This window comes from Lissotriton vulgaris, chromosome 5 (assembly GCF_964263255.1).
Source record: "Lissotriton vulgaris chromosome 5, aLisVul1.2, whole genome shotgun sequence".
NCBI classification, from domain to species: Eukaryota; Metazoa; Chordata; class Amphibia; order Caudata; family Salamandridae; genus Lissotriton; species Lissotriton vulgaris.
In genome coordinates, this window is record NC_141693.1 from 1,931,612,985 (window position 1) to 1,931,635,234 (window position 22,250).

At 54.2% G+C, this 22,250-nt stretch overlaps 1 pseudogene; it reads right to left on the reverse strand.

The window, feature by feature from the left end:
* Positions 1 to 19,727: 19,727 nt before the first annotated feature.
* Positions 19,728 to 21,739, reverse strand: LOC147717775 (28S ribosomal RNA; annotated as a pseudogene).
* Positions 21,740 to 22,250: the final 511 nt, after the last annotated feature.

Here is a 22,250-nt window from a genome sequence, read left to right on the forward strand (position 1 = left end):
AAGGACCATCAGCAAGTGGCTGAGAAGCAGGCGTATACCCGGGCCCCAGGGGGTCACGGCGGGGAGGCCCGGGTGCCGCCTTCCCACGTCTCAGCATCGCTGGACCTCACAGATGTCTGACTGAGGGAAAAAACTCAGAGAAAAAGTACCATCGGCAAGGGGCTGAGAGACAGGTGCGTACCCGGGCCCCTGGGGGCCCCGGCGGGCAGGTGCGGGTGCTGCCTTCCCCCGTCTCAGTATCGTCGGACCTCACGGAGGTCTGCCTGAGCAAACTCTGAGAAAAAGGACCATTGGCAAGGGGCTGAGAGGCAGGTGCATACCCGGGCCGCTGGGGCCACGACGGGCAGGCCTGGGTGCTGGCTTTCCTGTCTCAGCATCACCGGACCCCACGGAGGTCTGCCTGAGCAAACTCTGAGAAAAAGGACCATCAGCAAGGGGCTGAGAGGCAGGTGTGTACCCGAGCCCCTGGGGGCCACAGCAGGCAGGCCTGGGTGCCACCTTCCCCCGTCTCAGCATCGCCGAACCTCATGGAGGTCTGCCTGAGCAAACTCGGAGAAAAAGGACCATCGGCAAGGGGCTGAGAGGCAGGTGTGTACCCGGGCCCCTGGGGGCCACAGCGGGCGGGCCCAGGTCCCACCTTCCCCCGTCTCAGCATCGCCGGACCTCACGGAGGTCTGCCTGAGCAAACTCAGAGAAAAAGGACCATTGGCAAGGGGCTGAGAGGCAGGTGCGTACCCGGTCCCCTGGGGGCCACGGCGGGGAGGCCTGGGTGCCGCTTTCCCTGTCTCATCATCGCCGGACTTCACGGAGGTCTGCCTGAGCAAACTCGGAGAAAAAGGACCATCAGCAAGTGGCTGAGAAGCAGGCGTATACCCGGGCCCCAGGGGGTCACGGCGGGGAGGCCCGGGTGCCGCCTTCCCACGTCTCAGCATCGCTGGACCTCACAGATGTCTGACTGAGGGAAAAAACTCAGAGAAAAAGTACCATCGGCAAGGGGCTGAGAGACAGGTGCGTACCCGGGCCCCTGGGGGCCCCGGCGGGCAGGTGCGGGTGCTGCCTTCCCCCGTCTCAGTATCGTCGGACCTCACGGAGGTCTGCCTGAGCAAACTCGGAGAAAAAGGATCATCGGCAAGGGTCTGAGAGCCGGGCGCGTATCCGGGCCCCAGGGGGCCCCAGCGGGCGGGCCCGGGTTCTGCCTTCCCCTGTTTCAGAATCGCCGGACCTCACAGAGGTCTGACTGACCCTCTTCCTAGTAATCCGGAGAAAAATGACCCCCCTTTCTTGTAATCCGTACACTCGAGGTGACAGAGGGAACCCTAGGCGCAAAAGTACCCGACCTCCTGGAGCCCTCGCTGGGATCGGGGAGGCAAATGGACCCTCATCGGGACCTCCAGGGAAGCTCAGCCATCTGGTCACCCCATAGGAAAGCATTGGGTGCGACCAGATGGCCGAGCGGATTGGTGCGACCAGATGGCCGGGCACGAAAGGGAAACCATCTGGTCGCTCTGTGCCCCCACAAAAGAGTGAGCGGGCGCCGGGGCATGGGGGACCGGAGGCCCAGGACCCCAGCCATGGAGGCTGCGAGGGGGACCTGACGGGCCCTCCAACCTAAGGGCCCGCGGACACCTTGACAAGCAGGGGAGGCCTGCACGGGACCGCCGGACCCCTGTCCTGTGCCCTTGATGGAGCAGCAGGCTGGGGGATGGGGCCCAGGGCCGGACCACCCAGCTGGGGCTCCCAAGCCTGGAGGTGCAGGGGACGCCTCCCCGGGCCCTCCGGAATCTCGTCCTGGGCACCCTGCCAAGCGGCAGGACCGAGGACGGAGCCCGGGGTGGGGAGGCCACCCTCCCCGGGGCCCCTGGACCCAGCCCAACAGGGGGAGGCTCCCTGGGCCCAGCGGAACCCCGTCCTGGGGTGGGGAGGCCTCCCTCCCCAGGGCCCTCAGGGGCCTCTGCCGGAGCTCCTGAACCCACTAAAAAAAAAAGAGGCTTCCCGGGCTCAACGGAACCCCGTCCTGGGCCTTTGGCAGTGCGACAGGCTGAGGGACGGGGCCCAGGCCTGCAGCACTCGACCCAGGGCTTGACGGGGACCCTGGGCCCAGTCGGGGCTCCCAGGCCTGGAGGCACAGGGGACGCCTCCCCGGGCCCCCCGGACCCTGTCCAGGGCACCCTGCCAGGCGGCAGGACCGAGGACGGAGCCCGGGGTGGGGAGGCCACCCTCCCCGGGGCCCCTGGACCCAGCCCAACAGGGGGAGGCTCCCCGGGCCCAGCGGAACCCCGTCCTGGGCCTTTGGCAGTGCGGCAAGCTGGGGGACTGGGCCCAGGGCCGGAGCGCCGGACCCGGTGCCCGGCGGGGACCCTGGACCCAGCCGGGACTCCCAGGCCCGGAGGCGCAGGGGAAGCCGCCCTGGGCCTGCCGTACACCATCCCAGGCACAGTGCCATGCAGCAGGACCAAGGACAGAGCCTGGGGTGGGGAGGCCACCCTCCCCGGGGCCCCTGGACCCAGCCCAACAGGGAGGGGCTCCCCGGGTCCAGCGGACCCCATCCAGGGCAGCATGCCACATGGGAGGCCCTGGAACGGGGCCAGGGCTGGGGCGGCATTCTGGCCTGTCCAGCTGCCGGCCGAGGCCCGCTAGGCCGAGAGGGGTCCCAGAGTACCTTGTCCCTAGTAATCCAGAGGAAGGCTACCACTCTGTCTGGGAACTTGTGTGCGCCGAGTGACGGAGGGGACCTAGGGCATGGACCAGCCTGGCCTCCTGGAGCCCTGGCTGGGATCAGGGAGGCGAATGGACCCTCATCGGGATTTCCAGGGCGGCCCAACCATCTGGTCGTCTCATTGGAAAGCATTGCGTGTGACCAGATGGCCAAGGGGACAGGTGCGACCAGATGGCCGGGGCTTGAACGGGCTCTCATCTCCCTGCCCCGAGCGAACCTTCCCGGTAGGGCTCCCGCCTGCCCTAGCAGGGTCCGGGGACCCCGGCTGGACCTCAGGCACGGAGACGACCACCAGAGCTCTTGGGCCCGACGCCCGGGAGAGGACTGCCTGGGACCCATGGAGCCCGTCCGGGGCACTTTGCCATGCCGCGGGCCACAGGAGGGAGACCCGGGCACCAGGGAGGTATTGCCCGGGCATAGCCCATCTGGTCCCCGGCAGGGAACAGCCAGCCCGGAAGCAGTGTCCGGGCATACCCTTGCCCCTAGTAATCTGGTGGAAGGCTACCCCTTTGTCTGGGAACTTGTGCGCGCCGAGTGACAGAGGGGACCCAGGGCGCGGACCAGCCCGGCCTTCTGGAGCCCTCGCTGGGATCGGGGAGGCAAATAGACCCTCATCGGGACTTCCAGGGAAGCCTGGCCATCTGGTCGCCCCATCGGAAAGTATTGCGTGCGACCAGATGGCCGAGGGGAAAGGTGTGACCAGATGGCCGGGACCGAAATAACGCCAATCTGCCTGCCCCAAGCCTTCGCAGGAGGTCTCCCGCCTGCCTTTGCAGGGCTCCGGGGCTGCAGGGCTCCAGGTCTCCAGGACTCCGGGGCTGCAGGGCTCTGGGGCTGCAGGGCTCAGGGGGACTCTGACACCCCATGCTGGGCCTCAGGCACGGGGAGGACCAACAGAGCACTCGGGCCCAGACGGGGGAGGACTGCCCGGGACCCATGGAGCCCGTCCCAGGTACTTTGACACACTGTGGGCCGGAGCCCCCTGGACGGAGGAGAGGTGTTGTCCCAGCACAGCCCATCTGGTCACCAGCAGAGAACCGCCAGCCCGGAAGCGGTGTCCGGGCATACCCTTGCCCCTAGTAATCCGGAGGAAGGCTACCACTCTTTCTGGGAACCCACGCAAGCTGAGTGACGGAGGGGACCCAGGGCGCGGACCAGCCCGACCTCCTGGAGCCCTCGCTGGGATCGGGAAGGCAAATGGACCCCCTTCGGGACTTCCAGGGAAGCCCGGCCTTCTGGTCGCTCATCGGAAAGCATTGTGTGCAACCAGATGGCCGAGGGGAAAGTTGCGACCAGATGGCCGGGACCGAAATAACGCCAATCTGCCTGCCCCGAGCAGGACGGGGGGCTCCCGTACCCCGGGGCCCACCGGACACAGCACGAGCCCCAGTCCCGGTCGAGGCTTCCGAGCCCTGGCGTGGCCAGAGAGAGCCTCCCCGGGCCCCGGCAGACCCCTGCCACCAGCGCCCAGACCCTTGGCTGGCTTCCAGGATGGGGGGGCTCCCGCAGCCTGGGACACTGGGACACAGCACGAGCCCCAGGCTCGGGCCCAGCTTCCGAACCCTAGCCAGGCCGGGGAGAGCATCCCCGGGCCCCGGCGTACCCCAGTCACCAGTGCCCAGACCCTCGCCTGGAACCAAGGAGACTTAAGCCCAGGCCACGTCCCCTCCCCAACGGCCTGCCCAGGGAGCCCATTTTTCTCATCTATTAATCCCCACGCAGTGAGGGCTTACAGACCTCTGAGGTAAGGACAAAAGTTGGAGTTAGCCCGGCCGCCAGCCCGCAGGGCCATCTGGTCACCCAGCCCGCAGGGCCATCTGGTCGTGCAGCCAGGCGACAAGATGGCCCTGGACGACCCAGCACCCTTGCAGTCCGGCGTGGGTGGCCGGGCACACAGAGACAGCCGCTCTGGAGGCTCCTTCACCAAGGTGGCTGCTGCTCACCTCCCTGCCCGACTTGCCTGGGAGCCCTGGGCCCGGGCACGGTTCCAGCTTCCGAACCGTAGCCAGGCTGGGGAGCCCAGGGCCCACCGGATGCAGCACGAGCCCCAGGCCCGGTCTCAGCTTCCCAACCCTAGTCAGGCTGGGGAGAGCCTCCCTGGGCCCTGGTGGACCCCCGTCACCAGCGCCTGGACCCTCGGCTGGCTTCCAGGATGGGGGTCCCTCAGCCTGGAACCCGGGGATGCAGCGCGAGCCCCTGGCCCGGTCCCAGCTTCTGAACCCTAGCCAGCCCGGGGAGAGCCTCCCTGGGACCCGGTGGACCCCGTCCCCAGTGCCACGACCCTCCGATGGCTTGCAGTACGGGGGCTCACGCATCCCCAGGGCCCATCGGATGGAGCTCAAGCCCTGAGCCTGGTCCTAGCTTTCGAACCCTAGTCAGGCCGGGGAGAGCATCCCCGGGACCCGGTGGACCCCCGTAACCAGCTCCCAGACCCTCGGCTGGCTTCCAGGATGGAGGGCTCCTGCTGCCTGGGACCCTGGGATGCAGCACGATGCCCGGGCCTGGTCACAGCTTACGAACCCTAGCCAGGCCAGGAAGAGCCTCCCTGGGACCCGGTGGACCCCCGTCCCCAGCGCCCGGACCCTCAGCTGGCTTCCAGGACGGGGGGCTCCCACAGCCTGGGACCCTGGGACACAGCACAAGCCCCGGGCCTAGTCCTAGCTTCCGAACCCTAGCCAGGCCGAGGAGAGCCTCCCTGGGACCCGGTGGACCCCCGTCCCCAGCGCCCGGTGAGGTTCTGTAAATTGCAAATTAATTCGTGCTCAGCCTCCATTTTGTAGCCGCTGCCATCTTGTGTTGCCCTCACTCAGGCAGCGCGGCGAACGCGATGTTTTTGTCGTTTCTGCATTTACGTGTCAGGTGGCTTCTTTGCCTATGTTTACTAACGAGTGTCAGGGTCTGGCCGAGTACACTAATTCCTGTCTGAGCTGATTAATCCCCGTCCGGACAATTTGTTGGGTCGCACCATTTTTTCCTTTAAGTTATCTTATCTGCTGTCCTTAGCTACACGTCTCATGCATTCTCTTGTTTCACGACTGTCCTCCTAGAACATACAGCTGTGTTTTCTCTACTTGTAAATCGAATTGTGTGGATTCGTTTGTAATTTGCTTAAGGGGTCGAGTGACAAACATAACAGGGAACTTGAGTTGCTTTGGACTTAAAGCTTTGTCTATAACATTTGCCTATGTCTCATGCTCTTGTGTGATTGCATTTTGCATTGTATTGTACCGTATATAAACCTGTGTGCCACGGAGTTAAGTGGCAGTCTCTTTTGAACCTCATTATATCAACGACTTCTAAGACCACTGTAATAGCTGCAGCTAATAAATACAATCTTCTACGCCAGACGAAGAGTTCGTGTCTCTGTTTCTGACAAGGCAGGTGAATCCCTGGGATTTCAGGCGTACCCTGCGCCGCTGGGCCTTAAGGCTGCGGTTCTCCAACTGGCGCCCAACGTGGGGCGATTTCAGCAACAGCGGTTGAGCCCGAGGGTCGTGAGGAGCCCCGCAAGAAAATTCCAGGGGAAACGCACCACGTGATCGACCCCTGTATGTCGAAAGTGGACTGAAGGTCTTTTACAGCGCGGCTACTCCTTTCTGACGGCTGCTGACGACTGCTGCCCTGACTGTCGCCCTGCCTTGGACCCTTTTGATGATGCTTGGTAAAGCGAGACGATAGACGGACCTTCGCTGGTGTAGGACGATCCTTAGTTAAGTATTTGGTGGGTCGCTCCCACAAACTTTGTTTTGTATTGTTTTGGGGTTTTTATTCGGGTATTGCAATAACCGAAGCCAAGGGGTAAGTACGTTTGTGCTGTTTCATTCATTTACACCCCTTGTTGTTTGTGAGCAGTCTAGAGAAGTAACGATGCCTGGACTGAGTAAGTTTAAAAGAATTTGTTGCTTAGGTTGTACTAGGGATTCCCAGTTGGAGGATTCATGTCCGATTCCTCCAGTTGGAACTCCCACTTAAGAGCTCTATTCGAAACATGGTATTGGTCCCATTACCTTTAACGAGACATGGGTCCGATACACGAAAAAGAGTGGAATTTTGAGATGGCCCCAAAATGGGAGTTTTGACCCCCGCCATACTAGATAATTTGGAAGCGATTCTGTTTAGAAGAAAAGCCCGGCCGGCAATGTTTGACTCTTTTCGCCTTTGGCGTAAGGAAGCCAAACAGAAAGAAATTAAGCAAGCGAAAAGAGATAAGAAAGCGCAAGAAATGTCAATTATACAGGCTGCTCAGCAGTTTAAAAATAATGAAGTAGATGGTGCGAACTGGAGAGACGATAAATAGATGCTATCCGATGCTGCCTACTTCCCCTCCAGATAAAAGTAGGGAACTGGAAGAAGATTCCCTAATGTCTTGTTTATTGAATTCACCTCCGCCCTATGCCCAAAATCCTAATGCACCTCTGTTACCCCTCCTATTGCTCAACCAGTGGTTGCTCAATTGCCGATTGTTCAACAACTGGCTCAGCCTACTAATGCTCCTTTGCCTGTCTCTTTTCCGCCTTTGCATCCTGTAATTCAGCCCCACCTCCTCTACAATCCCCTGCTCTTGTTTCCCAGTCGGCTACGTTTCAGTCTCCGTTGCTTTCTACATCTGTAATGCCCCCTGTTCTCTTAAGGGATTCTCCTACCTCACATAGGAGAATAGCAGATGCTGTCTCGAACTTCTTTTCTCCTTTTCTTGGGTCTTTGAATCTGTCTCCAGCTTTCTCTAGACGACAATCTCGTTGTCAACTTCCTCTTATGGACGAGAAAGTAGTTTTGGGTTCCCTTGCTTGTAAATGGATTGAGAATGGACTAGAATATAGTACAGAGGACATTATGAGTTCCTTCCATCAATGGGTAGAGCCCACGCAGAGATACGTTTTTAATGTAATGTGTCAAACTCTTATTAAAGGATGGGAAGATATGGAGTTTGATACAGTTCCTTCGGAGCTACTGAAGTTACAAGCTGATTTTGATAAAGGTTTTATTGTAGGACCACGAGTTGAAGAAGCAGTGAATAAACTTGTTGCGTTTCGAGCCATGTTTTTATCCCTGACTTTTTCCGAGGCTGATCCTGTTAATAAACAGGGCATTAAGAATTATCCAATGCGTGAAGTTCCTCCCGTATGGAGAGAAGCGGTGATTGGTCCACCTCCTGTCCCTGCTCTTTTCCAGCGTATATGGGTTCACGAACCCTGGAAAAGGTCTGAAGTATTGGCGCTTAAACAGACTCTTCCGGACCCCCGTAAAAATCCTGCTGGATAATATAGAGAATTGTCTCAAACAGTGGAAGCTTATATTATGAATTTGGAAATGTTGTTCCGCAAGCATTATGGGCGCGGATTCGTAGGGAAAATCATGTTGCTGAATTAGGTTGTGATTGGGCTGCTCTTAGAGCCACCGATGTAGGTCAAGTGGGTGGTGCAAAACCCAATGATCTGATTACTGCCTTACCAGGCAGAATAATTGAATTGATGAAGACAATGATGCCTGCGGTGCGAGTTAACTGGGATAAGCTGGCCGCATGCAAGCAAATGAAAGACTAAAGCGTCTCGGATTTCTTCACTCGTTTTGAAGAGACGTTTATTGACCATAGTGGTCAGGATTTGAGTGTAGAGGGTGGTCAGCGTTTGTTTGTGGATAAGTTTGTATATAACTTGTTTCCCGAATTGTCAAATAAATTAAAGAGTTCTGAAAGTGCATGGGCTGTCTCTTTCCCTGCTAAAATATTGGCTACTGCACAGTATTATGAGAATAGAGATAAGGAGGAGAAAGAGAAACAAGAGAAGAAAAATAAAGATTTGAAAACGAAGGTTCTTTTACAGCAGGCTTATCCTCCGCGTCCTGCACAGCCTCAGTTTTCTCAACCTCCATAGTTTCAGAAGGTGTTCCAGAAGCCTGAGTCTTTTGTTCCGCGACCTTTGTTAGGTCCTAATCAATGTGCGTACTGTAAGGAAGAGGGACATTTCAAGAATAGTTGTCCGGTTTTATTACAGCGTAATAATGGGATGTCTGCTTCACGAGGTCGTGGTAATTTCCAGTCAGGATCTAGAGGTAGAGGACGAGGTGTGTCCTCTCAGGAGCAGCATTCTTTTCCTCCACCTACTACGAATTTCTTCGATCAGCAGAGAGTTCAGTCTGCGCAGAATTATAATGACGATTATCGTATTGAAGATAGGGCTGACGATTTTCATACCGAATAGGACAGCCATGGACGAATTAAATGTGTAAATGTGTAAATGTGGCGTATTTGTATAGCGCGAACAGTGACCCGGAGGCATCCCGGCGCTTGTACTCCTACCACAAGGGAACCCCTCCTGGCTTTTCCTTGTGGGGTGTCCACTCCTGGGCATCCCATGGTGAAACCAGGCATTCCTTGTGCATCGGGGGCCTTTGTGGAGACTAAGCAAGCTATTGCCCAGAGTTGCAGCGTGGGACCCAAGCTTAGAATCGGCACTGAGGCGAGAATATCCAGTCAGAGGAATTTAAGCCCGAAACCCGCCGAGGCGGGAATCAAACCCTGGTCCCTGGCCAGCATTCTGCATCAAGGTCTGCCGCTCTAAGCATTGAGCCACACTCCTCCACACATTAAGGGAGTTGTGTCGATTCCAGTAGATCAAAATGGGCCGTATGTCACTGTCAATGCTATGGGTGTTTCAGAACCGTTTCTTTTGGATACTGGTGCTATGAGAAGTTCTATCATTCATTCTAAACTCCCTGGGGCACCTTTGTCTTGCTTAATAAATACTTCTGTAGGATTTTCTGGCGCCCCTGGCCGTAATCCAGTTTCTTGTCCCTTGCCTGTTTCGATTGGTCCTTATGATTTGGATGCTTCACTTATTCTGACAACTGGTTGTGGTGAGAACCTGCTGGGTCTGGATTTGTTGAAAAGACTACATGCAACATTGTATTGTTCTCCTTCTGGCGTGCATCTTACGTTAAGGAAGAAATTGATATCTTCTATGTATTTGTCCCGAGACCAGTTTCCACCTGAGTTGCTTTCTCTTCCTGAAAGTCTTTGGGCTACAGGTCCAAATGATGTGGGTCGTCTTGCGATCCCACCGTATGTTGTCATAGTTAAAGAAAATGTTAGAATGCCACGCATTCCCCAGTACCGTATCTCAAGTGTTGGTGAGAGAGTATTTTTGGCTATCGTTGATGATTTTATTCAGAAGGGCGTGGTCGAAGAAACGAGAGGCAATGTTTGTAATAGCCCTGTTCTCCCGATTCTTAAGAGAACTGATCCTTCACAGCCTCCTGTTTATCGATTTGTTATTGACCTTAGAAAAGTCAATAAAATTGTTGTGCCACAGTTTCCTGTTCCGGACATTACAGCTTTGTTGACGATGATTCCTGCCTCGGCAGCTTGGTTTTCAGTCATAGATCTAAAAAATGCTTTCTTTAGTATTCCTATTGCTGAAGAAAGTAAGGATATATTTGGTTTCTCTCTAGGTGGCCAAAGTTTCCGATTTAAAAGAGCACCTCAAGGTTATTGTGAAAGTCCCTCCATCTATAGCAAGGCTCTTAAGTCACAACTTGATGCTTTCTCCTTGCCTCCAGGCGCTACGCTTATTCAGTATGTGGAAGATTTGCTGGTGGCTGCTGATACGAAAGATGTGTGTAAGAGTGTGACTGTTGAGTTGTTGCATCATTTGTCTGCTCTACATCATAAGGTGTCACCCTCTAGGTTGCAATATGCCCGCCAAGAGGTTACCTATCTAGGTCATCTCTTGTCGAAGGAGGGAAGGCGATTGGCCCCAGAACGTATTCAGGCTATTTCACAGATGTCTGTACCTACCACGCAGAGAGAAGTGCGTGCCTTTTTGGGTATCACTATCTACTGAAGACAATGGATTCCCAATTTTTCACTTTTGGCTAAACCATTGTTGGCACTTACATTGAAAGATACGCCCCATCCGCTCCCTTGGACGGATGAATGTCTGAAAAGTTTTGTTGACCTACGTACTGCTCTGTGTTCTGCTCCAGTGTTGGGTACCCCAGATTATAGCAAATCCTTTACACTGTATGTTCACGAGAGAGAGGGTTGCGCATTGTCAGTCTTGACACAGCAATTTGGAGATAAGCAGAGGCCATGTGCCTATTTCTCCGCTACACTAGACCCAGTAGCTGAAGCTTTCCCCAGTTGTCTCAGAGCTACAGCAGCTGCAGCGATTTCTATTAGACAGTCTGCTGGATTAGTGTTGGATAACACACTCATTGTTATGGTTCCACATGTAGTGGATACCTTGTTGAACAGAACAAGAACACAGCATCTTACGAGTGCTCGTTTGTCTGGATACGAGCTGACACTTCTGGCGAGTCACGTGCATATCAAAAGATGTAACACGTTAAATCCAGCTACACTGTTGCCACTCCCAGATGAGAAAGACGTTCAGGAAAAACATGATTGTTTTCTTCGAACGGAAGAAGAAATGAAGGGTAGGATTGATTTGAAGGACACTCCGCTCAAGGACCCGGATGGGATCCTATGTGTGCACGGTTCTTGTTTCAAGCTTCCAAATTGGGAGACTACTTCTGCCTATGCTGTCACCACCTTATGCACAATTGTTGAGACTGCACGTATCGGACATAATTCAGCTCAAGCAGCTGAATTGATAGCCTTGACTAGAGCGTGTGTGTTGTCGAAGGGAAAGAGAGTGAATGTGTACACTGATAGTCAGTATGCTTTTGGCGTTGCACATAGCTTTGGTAAATTATGGAGGAAGAGAGGATTCTTTACCTCTCACGGGACAAAGATCCAGCATGGTCAGTTGGTGACTGATCATCTTGAGTCACTTACTTTACCTGCACAGATAGCAATCATAAAGTGCAGCGCGCATAGGAAAGTCACAGATGATGTGGGTCGTGGAAATGCGTTTGCAGATGAGGTAGCAAAAACTACAGCTAGAGACACCACTAGCCGAATGTATGTGGCAGGTCCTGAAAATTGGGTTAGGGAAATTGGAATGTGTGAAGACACGATTAAGAGTGTGAAACCAATTCAGGGAGAGGCTACTGAGAAGGAATTGAGTACGTGGAAAGAAAGTACGGGAATGTTAGATTCGATGGGTTGTTGGACGGAGTTGTCGGAACATCAGCGATGGTTATTACCGGACGCTTATGTGTTGCCGTTTGTGACTATGGCTCATGGTCCAGCTCACATTAGTGCGAAAGGCATATGTAAGCTTTTGGCTCCTGTGTGGCAGAATGAAGGAATCCCGAAATGTGCAGAGAATGTGGTTAAGCATTGTATTGTTTGTCTAATGCATAACCCAGGAAAGGGTACCCCAACCCCGTCAGGTCATTTTGCTCCCCCGTCATATCCTTTTGAGGTGTTGCAGATCGATTACATTCACATGGATTGATGCAACAACCTTAAGTATGTTCTGGTGGTGGTATGTGCTTTTCCCGTTGGATAGAGGCCTACCCCTTGAAAGATAACACTGCTCTGTCAACTGCTAAAGTGTTGCTTAAAGAGTTCTTTCCCAGGTTTGGTTTGCCGCGAATTGTCTGGAGTGACAATGGAAGTGAATTTGCGGGTCAAATTATGCAGAAAGTGTGTTCTGGTCTTGGTATTAGACAGAAGTTTCATGCGGCAAACCATCCACAGTCAGCGGGTTTGGTTGAGTGTTATAATGGTACACTCAAGGTTAAACTAGCCAAGATTCAAGCCAGTACGGGCCTTGCTTGGCCTGATGCCTTGCCCCTAGCTCTTTTGTCAACCAGAACTACTGTGCACTCTCGTATGGGACTTAGCTGATATGAAGTGGTATTCGGACGCCCAGCTAATGTTTGGGGTGTCCCTCGTCCCAGGAAATACTAAGACATACCATATCCTTTGTTAATTGACTACCTGCATAACTTGTCTGCTAAATTAAGTATTATTCGTCAACAGGTACAAAGTGCTTTGCCGGAGGCCTCTACAGACCCAGGTCACACCATTTGCCCGGTGATTGGGTTTGCATCAAGAATTTTCAGTGGACTAAGAATTTGGTGCCTCTCTGGTCTGCGCCTAGACAAGTCTTGCTCGTCACCCGCACAGCTGTGAAAGTGGTCGGGAAAAAGAACTGGATACATGGCGTGCGCTGTAAAAAAGTGCCATTGCCGTTACCCTTCGGCCTGTGGATCCGCAGTGGCATAAGGGAATCTGAATCTGCAGCGATTCCTTGTTTTGTGCCTTTCAGTGACGCTCAAATTTATGGAACTCAGTCTGAGAAAGTGGATGAGGACATTCTTCAAGCCACTGTGCCTGCGCATCTTCGAATAGACACTACCAATCCAGAGACATTGTTTAAGGACCAGACCGTGCAGAGCAAAACACGCTACAATCTGAGGCCGAGAGTTGACCAAAGGAACTGAACACTTTGAACACTTTTCCTTATTACCCAAAGATATTTTTTTTAAATCTTTTTGCCTCCTTGTTTTTTGTGTGATATTTAGTATTAGATGTGCCATCTGTCTCCGTCGCAGGGTCATGGTAGGAGGCTCAGACTGTAACCTGGTTTTTGTTCTTTTAGCAAGTGGCTAGTGCCTCAGGATATACAGAAGTGAGTAGCTGAGTGATTGAGGAAGATTGCCGTGAGCGACATTTTTTTTAGATAAAGATGGATGGTACAACAACCATAGGTAGGGAAAATAGGAAGCAGGAAATGAGATCGAAGTATTGTAAATTATTGCGTAGTCGATTTGGTGTAACTTTGTGTGTTTTTATGTTTTTGTGTATTTTATTAGCCTGTACAGGTTGGATTGTACATGTTCTGCAGCAGAGAAATGTTGTTAATTCTACAACTTCTTTGCCTTCTCGTCTTTCTGTCCTTTCACATAAAATGCATACTCTACCTCCGCATGAGCAGATAAGGAGAGACGAATATATGAATAACACGTTTGTCCAGTTGTTACACCAACATCAGTTGGCTATTAATAAGACTGACTGTTGGGTGTGCGGACTTATGCCACACAATACACGAAAGGGAATGCCATATTTGGTTCTTCCTTTCTCATATGAAGGTTCAGCTTGGGCCTATCTGACTATGTTTTCGGCCGCATACCACAACAGACTTTGAAGCCCTGCTAAAACTTTTGGGAATGGATTGGATTTTAGCCACAGCTCTTTAATTAAGGGTATGGTGGTGATGGCTAAGATCGTAGAGAAGAACAAGATTCCATTAGACGAGAAGAGAGCTTATGAAGGATGGAATGTTACCCACTATGTTTCTAGCCTTGGTGACAAAACTAGAAAGGGTGAGTCTTCTCCAGTATGGACCGTACCCCATCAAGGTCATTTTTGTCTCCAAGTCAATAGCAAGAAAGCTGACAGCAAGCAGAGTTGTCTGTACACCTATATTTTCTCGTCCCCTGATTTCCCTCCGTTGGTTCTGTCTCAAGGAACATATTTTGTTTGTAATGAGAGAGCTTATACATGGCTCCCTTCTAACTTTTCTGGAACCTGTTATATAGCTTTCCTTCTTCCCCCTACATATACGCTTCGTCAGACCACCACAGAGTTAGATATAGTCGAGGTATATTGGATGCCAAGGATACAGCCGGACAAGAGGGAGGAGACTTCCTTAAAGGATTCCTTCCCTTTTGGGGTCCAATGGCCAACAGCAGAAACATCAGGCAATTGGTTCGTGTGGTTGAGACCACTGTTAATGTTACTGCAGGTGCGATAGGGAACATTACAGCAGAGCTTCAGGCTGACCGTCTTATGACGTTGCAGAATCGGATTGCGCTAGATGTGATCTTAGCAGACCGAGGAGGTGTCTGTAGATTGATCGGATCTAGCTGCTGCATTTATATTCCAGATGATGCTCCGACAATATACCAGGCCATTTCCAAATTGCATACCATCTCCGAGTCGATTCATCAGGACGAAGGGGATTGGTCTTTTATGGGATGGTTTTGGGGAATATTGTCAACTTGGGGATGGAAGACCCTAACGTTCCTTGGAGCAATTTTGGCCATCATATTCTCTTGTTGTCTGTGTGTCCAATGTGGTCCTGCAGTTTGTGGCCTACTGGCTACTTTATGTGTTCCACAACCTGTAACTCAGAAGACAGAAAATATTAGGATGATGGTGCAGCAACAGCTTGAGGATTTTATGAACATCGATGTTGATTCCGACTCAGACTAATGACAAAAGGAGGGTCTGAGGTTCTGTAATTTGCGAATTCATTCGTGCTCAGCCTCCATTTCGTAGCTGCCGCCATCTTGTGTTGCCCTCACTCAGGCAGCGCGGCGAACGCGATGTTTTTGTCGTTTCTGCATTTACGTGTCCGGTGGCTTCTTTGCCTATGTTTACTAACGAGTGTCAGGGTCTGGCCGAGTACACTAATTCCTGTCTGAGCTGATTAATCCCCGTCCGGACTATTTGTTGGTTTGCACCATTCTTTCCTTTAAGTTATCTTATCTGCTGTCCTTCTAGAACATACAGCTGTGTTTTCTCTACTTGTAAATCGAATTGTGTGGATTCGTTTGTAATTTGCTTAAGGGGTCGAGTGACAAACATAACAGGGAACTTGAGTTGCTTTGGACTTAAAGCTTTGTCTATAACATTTGCCTATGTCTCATGCTCTTGTGTGATTGCATTTTGCATTGTATTGTACCGTATATAAACCTGTGTGCCACGGAGTTAAGTGGCAGTCTCTTTTGAGCCTCGTTATACCAACGACTTCTAAGACCACTGTACTAGCTGCAGCTAATAAATACAATCTTCTACGCCAGACGAAGAATCTGTGTCTCTGTTTCTGACAAGGCAGGTGAATCCCGGGGATTTCAGGTGTACCCTGCGCCGCCGGGCCTTAAGGCTGCTGTTCTCCATGGACCCTCCGATGGCTTGCAGTATGGGGGGCTCTCGCATCCCCGGGGCCCGTCGGACGGAGCTCAAGCCCCTGGCCCGGTCCCAGTTTCCGAACCCTAGCCAGGCCGGGGAGAGCCTCCACAGGCCCCAGTGGACCCCCGTCACCAGCGCCCGGACCCTCCCTCAGAACCAAGGAGGCTTAAGCCCAGGCCACGTCCTCTCCCCGACGGCCTGCCCGGGGAGCCCATTTTTCTCGACTATTAAGCCCCCACATAGTGGGGGCTTACAGAACTCTGTGGGAAGGACAAAAGTTGAAATTAGCCTGGCGGCCAGCCCGCAGGGCCATCTGGTCACCCAGCCCGCAGGGCCATCTGGTCACCCAGCCCGCAGAGCCATCTGGTCACCCAGCCTGCAGTGCCATCTGGTTGCGCAGCCAGGCAACCAGATGGCCCTGGACGACCCAGCGCCCTAGCAGTCCGGCGAGGGTGGCCAGGCACACCGAGGCAGCTACTCTGGAGGCTCCTTCCCCCAGGTGGCTGCTGCTCACCTCCCTGCCCGACTTGCCCGGGAGCCCTGTGCCCTGTGCCCGGGCACGGTCCCAGCTTCCGAACCCTAACAAGGCTGGGTCCCACGGCTGTCTACCAGGACGGGGGACTCACTCAGCCCTGGGCCCACCAGATGCAGCACGAGCCCCAGGCACGGTCCCAGCTTCCCAACCCTAGCCAGGCTGGGGAGAGACTCCCTGGGACCCGATGGACCCCCATCCCCAGCACCAGGACCCTCTTATGGCTTGCAGTACGGGGGGCTCACGCATTCCCTGGGTCTGCCGGACGGAGCTCAAGCCCCGGGCCCAATCCCAGCTTCCGAACCCTAGTCAGGCCAGGGAGAGCCTCCCCGGGACCCGGTGGACCCCCATCCCCAGCGCCAGGACCCTCCGATGGCTTGCAGTACGGGGGGCTCACGCATCCCCTGGGTCTGCAGGATGAAGCACGAGCCCCGGGCCTGGTCCCAGTTTCCGAACCCTAGCCAGCCCGGGGAGAGCCTCCCTGGGACCAGGTGGACTCCCGTCCACAGTGCCCGGACCCTCTGATGGCTTGCAGTACGGGGGGCTCACGCATCCCGGGGCCCACCGGACGGAGCTCAGCGCCCTTGCAGTCTGGCGGGGGTGGCCGGGCACACCGAGGCAGCTACTCTGGAGGCTCCTTCCCCCAGGTGGCTGCTGCTCACCTCCCTGCCCGACTTGCCCCGGAGCCCTGTGCCCTGTGCCCGGGCACGGTCCCAGCTTCCGAACCCTAACAAGGCCGGGTCCCACGGCTGTCTACCAGGACGGGGGACAGCACGAGCCCCAGGCACGGTCCCAGCTTCCGAACCCTAGCCAGCCAGGGGAGAGCCTCCCTGGGACCAGGTGGACCCCCGTCCACAGTGCCCGGACCCTCTGATGGCTTGCAGTACGGGGGGCTCACGCATCCCGGGGCCCACCGGACGGAGCTCAAGCCCCGAGCCCGGTCCTAGCTTCCAAACCCTAGTCAGGCCGGGGAGAGCATCCCCGGGACCCGGTGGACCCCCGTAACCAGCTCCCAGACCCTCGGCTGGCTTCCAGGATGGAGGGCTCCTGCTGCCTGGGACCCTGGGACGCAGCACGAGCCCCGGGCCTGGTCCCAGCTTCCGAACCCTAGCCAGGACAGGGAGAGCCTCCCTGGGACCCGGTGGACCCCCGTCCCCAGCACCCGGACCCTCGGCTGGCTTCCAGGATGGGGGGCTCCCACAGCCTGGGACCCTGGGACACAGCATGAGCCCCGGGCCTAGTCCCCGCTTCTGAACCCTAGCCAGGCCGGGGAGAGCCTCCCTGGGACCCGGTGGACCCCCGTCCCCAGCACCCAGACCCTCCAATGGCTTGCAGTATGGGGGGCTCTCGCATCTCCGGGGCCCGCCGGACGGAGCTCAAGTCCCTGGTCCTGTCCCAGCTTCCGAACCCTAGCCAGGCCGGGGAGAGCCTCCCAGGCCCTAGTGGATCCCCGTCACCAGCGCCCAAACCCTCACCCAGAACCAAGGAGGCTTAAGCCCAGGCCACGTCCTCTCCCCGACGGCCTGCCCAGGGAGCCCATTTTTCTCAACTATTAAGCTCCCAGGCATAGGGCGGTCGACCTCACTTTTAGCCCGAACGGCTGAATGGATTTCCACCAAACTTGGCAAAATTGTAGGGACTGGTAGCCCGATGTGCCTTTGCTATGTCTCAAGATATGTGCTCCAGTGGATTTTGAGTAATTTAGGTTCAAAAAAATATATATATCTATGGCAGCGCCCCGGTACGCGCACCAGGGAGAGTACCGGGCGCGCTACACACGGAAAGCTGATTGTCTCTCGGGTGTCTGTAAACATTCCAAACAGTCTGGAGCGGCCGCCATCTTGTGTCTCGGTAGGATCGAGACACAAGAGATGGCCAAAACAAAGGGGGAAAAGACCATAAGGGGGCAGAGTAGACCCCCCTGGCCCCCTAGGTTTGATGTGGGGGTTATAAAAGGGCCCAGCGGGGCAAAAAAAAAATGTTTTTTTTTTTTGATTTGCGCGGGGGAGCGCCCGGTACTCGCAGCGGAGAGCGAACCGGGGAGCGGCCCATGGGGAAAGAAGAATGACAGAGTTTTAAAAAAATGTAGCCTTTATTTATAAATTGGAGGTAGTTCTAAAAAGAACTGTTTTTTTCTTCTTTTTGTTGTTTTATATTTTTTTGTGTTTTTGAACATTTTGTACTTTTTTTGGCTTTTATGAACTATATATATTTTTTTGTTATTTTTATGGGGAGAAACAAAAAACAGGGAATTGAAAATGGCTCAACTGGAGCAAAAAACAAAAAACGGAAAAAATTAGGGTTTTTTGGGGCAATTGTGATTGTCACCAGCAAGGACGATGAGCTTTACGCTCTTTTCCCCATAGGAGATCAGCTTGCCACAATGAATGCATGTAATTCTAAAATCTTCAAATCGTTGTTGAATACAAGGCATCGTCTCTGTTGTTTCTGGTCCCGATGGAGTGGGTTGCTTTCTTTTGGAGGTGGTCCTTGAAGACTGAGGGAGGTTACTGGCCAGTTCCCTGAACTCTGCAGCAGAATAGTTGTTTGGATGCTTGCGGGTCATATGCCTAATTATGGTATTGTTACCAAATGAATATTTTTTGTTTAGGTTGCCCCTTGAGAGTTCCATGCCACAGATTAGGCAAGTTACCTTGGGCGCATTCACTTTTTTCTTGCCCTCTGGGATTGAAAAAAACTCCCATACAATGTGTGGCCTTGGCTTGTATGGGGTATTCTCTTCAGGCAGCCATCATCTCCCCTCCTCCTCTTCCTCTTCCTCCTCATCCTCTTCTTGACCACCAATGTACTGTTGTGGTGGTCCTCTTGATGGTGGTGGTGGTGGTGGTGGTGCAGATGCTCCAGCTGTTGCTGCTACAGTAGCCATTTGAAAGTACAAAATAGTTCTCTGTATTGCTGAAACAGGTCTTCCTCAGTCAAAGGACAAAGTCAGAATAAGGAAAAAAGGTGGGGTCTTTCATCATTTGGAAAACAGAACTGTTCTGGACCAATGAGAAGTGTTATTTTCAGGTCACAAGACTAGGGATTTCATCATTATGAAACCAAAACTGTTCTGCACCAATAAACAGTGTTATTTTCAGGTCACATGACCGACGCGCTTACGCGGCGCGCCCCCGGGCGCGTCACGTAAGCGCGTCTCATGTTTACGTTGCGCGATCGTATTCGCTCAAGTACTTCCGGATGCGCTTACGCCGTGCGTATCCCGTGGACGCGGCTACGCGACACGTCACGATGATGTTTTCGTTCGCGGCAATAGCGCTAATGGGACGCTCTCCGGAGCGCGCCCTGGGGCGCTTCAAAAGACTACGCTTTCCGGGGCGCTCACCGGGGCGCGCCCCGGGAGCGCTCCAGGGTAAAAAAAAAATTAAAAAATATACATTAAAAAAATTGTTTTAAATACAAATAAAATATAGGATTCATTCATTTTCAAACATATTACATTTTATAGCTATAGACATTTGCTATTAACAAAATTTTGAAATTCAAAGGAAAAAACATAGGTTTGGGGCCTTATATATAGTTAGGAATTAGCATTTAAAAAACCTATGAAATTCACTGAAAAAACCATAGGTTTCACACCAGTTATAGTTAGGAATTAGCATTTAAAAACCTATTAAATTCACTGAAAAAACCATAGGTTTCACACCAGTTATAGTTAGCTGGAAATTTTACTGACATAAAACCATTGAAATTCCCACGTTATAGTTAGTTGGACTCACTATAACTTGTGCGTGCAATGCACTGCTGATGACGTCACATATTACATCATCGAGGGCGCCCGTCTCTGCCACTCCGGGTTCGGGGATCTGAGCCCGTCCCTTCCGAATGGCGCTCGCCCATCTCTTAGGACCGACTGACACATGTTCAACTGCTGTTCACATGGAACCCTTCTCCACTTCTGCCTTCAAAGTTCTCGTTTGAATATTTGCTACTACCACCAAGAGCTGCACCTGCGGTGGCTCCACCCAGGCCCTCGCCCCGGGCTTCCGTGCTCACCGGAGCGGCCATCCTACTCGTCGCGGCTTAGCCCCCGCGGCTCTCAGCGCCGGCGATGGACAGGTATGGGCTCCATGCTCCAGCGCCATCCATTTTCAGGGCTAGTTGATTTGTCAGGTGAGTTGTTACACACTCCTTAGCGGATTCTGACTTCCATGGCCACCGTTCTGCTGTCTATATCAACCAACACCTTTTCTGGGGTATGATGAGCGTCGGCATCGGGCGCCTTAACCCGGCGTTTGGTTCATTCCGCAGCGCCAGTTCTGCTTACCAAAAGTGGTCCACTAGGCACTCGCATTCCATGTCCGGTTCAACGCCATTGAGCCGGGCTTCTTACCCATTTAAAGTTTGAGAATAGGTTGAGATTGTTTCGGCCCCAAGACCTCTAATCATTCGCTTTACCAGAGGGAGGGAAACTTCGGAGGGAACCAGCTACTAGATGGTTCGATTATTCTTTCGCCCCTATACCCAGGTCGGATGACCAATTTGCATGTCAGGACCGCTACCGACCTCCACCAGAGTTTTCTTTGGCTTCGCCCTGCCCAGGCATATTTCACCATCTTTCTGGTCCTATCACGCACGCTCATGCTCCACCTCCCCGACTGAGCGGGCGAGATGGGCGGGTGGTGCGCCCGCCGCTGGAAGCGTGGCAGGATCCCACCTCAGCAGGCGCGCGCCGGCCCTCACCTTTATTGCGCCACAGGGTCCGCTCGGCCCTCCGACTCGCGCACGTGTTAGACTCCTTGGTCCGTGTTTCGAGACGGGTCGGTTGGGTAACCGACATACCTGCAGACCCCTGGCGCCTGGCGTGGGCCTCCCTGCCCGGCGGCGCGATGCGAGCGAGCACACTGAGAACAGTCCACCCCTGTCGACAGTCGTGCCGGGAGCAGGGGGCCCGTCCCCCCTTCAACCGCATCAGCGCGCCCCGAGGGGCGGCCGGGAACGGGTGCCCGGGGGAGGGCGCGGAGACAGTCGAATCTCCCTCGGCCCCGCAGACACGACGAAGCTGCTGCCAGGGGGGCTCTAACACCCTCCACCGGAGCGGAGGGCCACCTGCCACCCCAAAGCCTTCCCAGCCGACCCGGAGCCAGTCGCGGCGCACCGCCTTGGAAGAAATGCACCCTATGGGGGCCGGGTAGGGCCCGGGCGCCGGTCCCACAGAGGGGATCCGGAACTCCCGGGCCACCGGCCTTCCCGCCGTGCTGGATCCTCCGGGCGGACTGCATGGACCCCACCCGTTTACCTCTCAACAGTCTCATGCCCTCTTGAACTCTCTCTTCAAAGTTCTTTTCAACTTTCCCTTACGGTACTTGTTGGCTATCTGTCTCGTGCCCGTATTTAGCCTCAGATGGAGTTTACCACCCACTTTGGGCTGCATTCCCAAGCAAACCGACTACGAGAAGACCCGATCCCGGCACGCTGGGGGCCGCTACTGGTCTAACACCGTCCATGGGGTGAGCCTCAATCAGAAGGACTTGGGCCCCCTGAGCGACGCCGGGGAGTCGGTCTTCTGTACGCCACATTTCCTGCACCCGCTGCCGGGCGGGGATTCGGCGCTGGCCTCTTCCCTCTTCACTCGCCGTTACTCTGGGAATCCTGGTTAGTTTCTTTACCTCCGCTTAGTAATATGCTTAAATTCAGCAGGTCACCACGTCTGATCTGAGGTCGTAGTCGGAAGAATGACGCCGGAGCATCAAGGGGGTTGCCGGGGGGAGGCCAGGCCCCTACCAGAGCAGGAGCCTGGCGTACCCGGCAGCGGGTGCCCTCTTTCCCCGGATCGCATCTGGAGAGGTTTCACCCTCGCCGGGAAGCTGGCCGCGGAGGTGAGCTGGCAGCCAGTGGGACACTGACTCACGCAGCAACTTACGAATGTAAACACGTACCAGTGATTTACTGGTATTCTTGCTCTGCGTCACAAGAAGTAGCACAGAAGGCTCAGATGTGCTACTCCTAGAATGCATCGGGACATTACCAGACCTTTTTTTTTATTTCAGTACTTCTCAGAGGAGTGTCCCACATCATGGGTGTATCCAGCATACACGAACACGGTGCTTGCCGTTAGCTTCTATGGGAAAGAGAAGCTGCCCCCAGAACATAACCATTTTAACAAGGCAGAACTTACGGAACCAGTCCCGTTTTCATTTGTTTCACTTTTA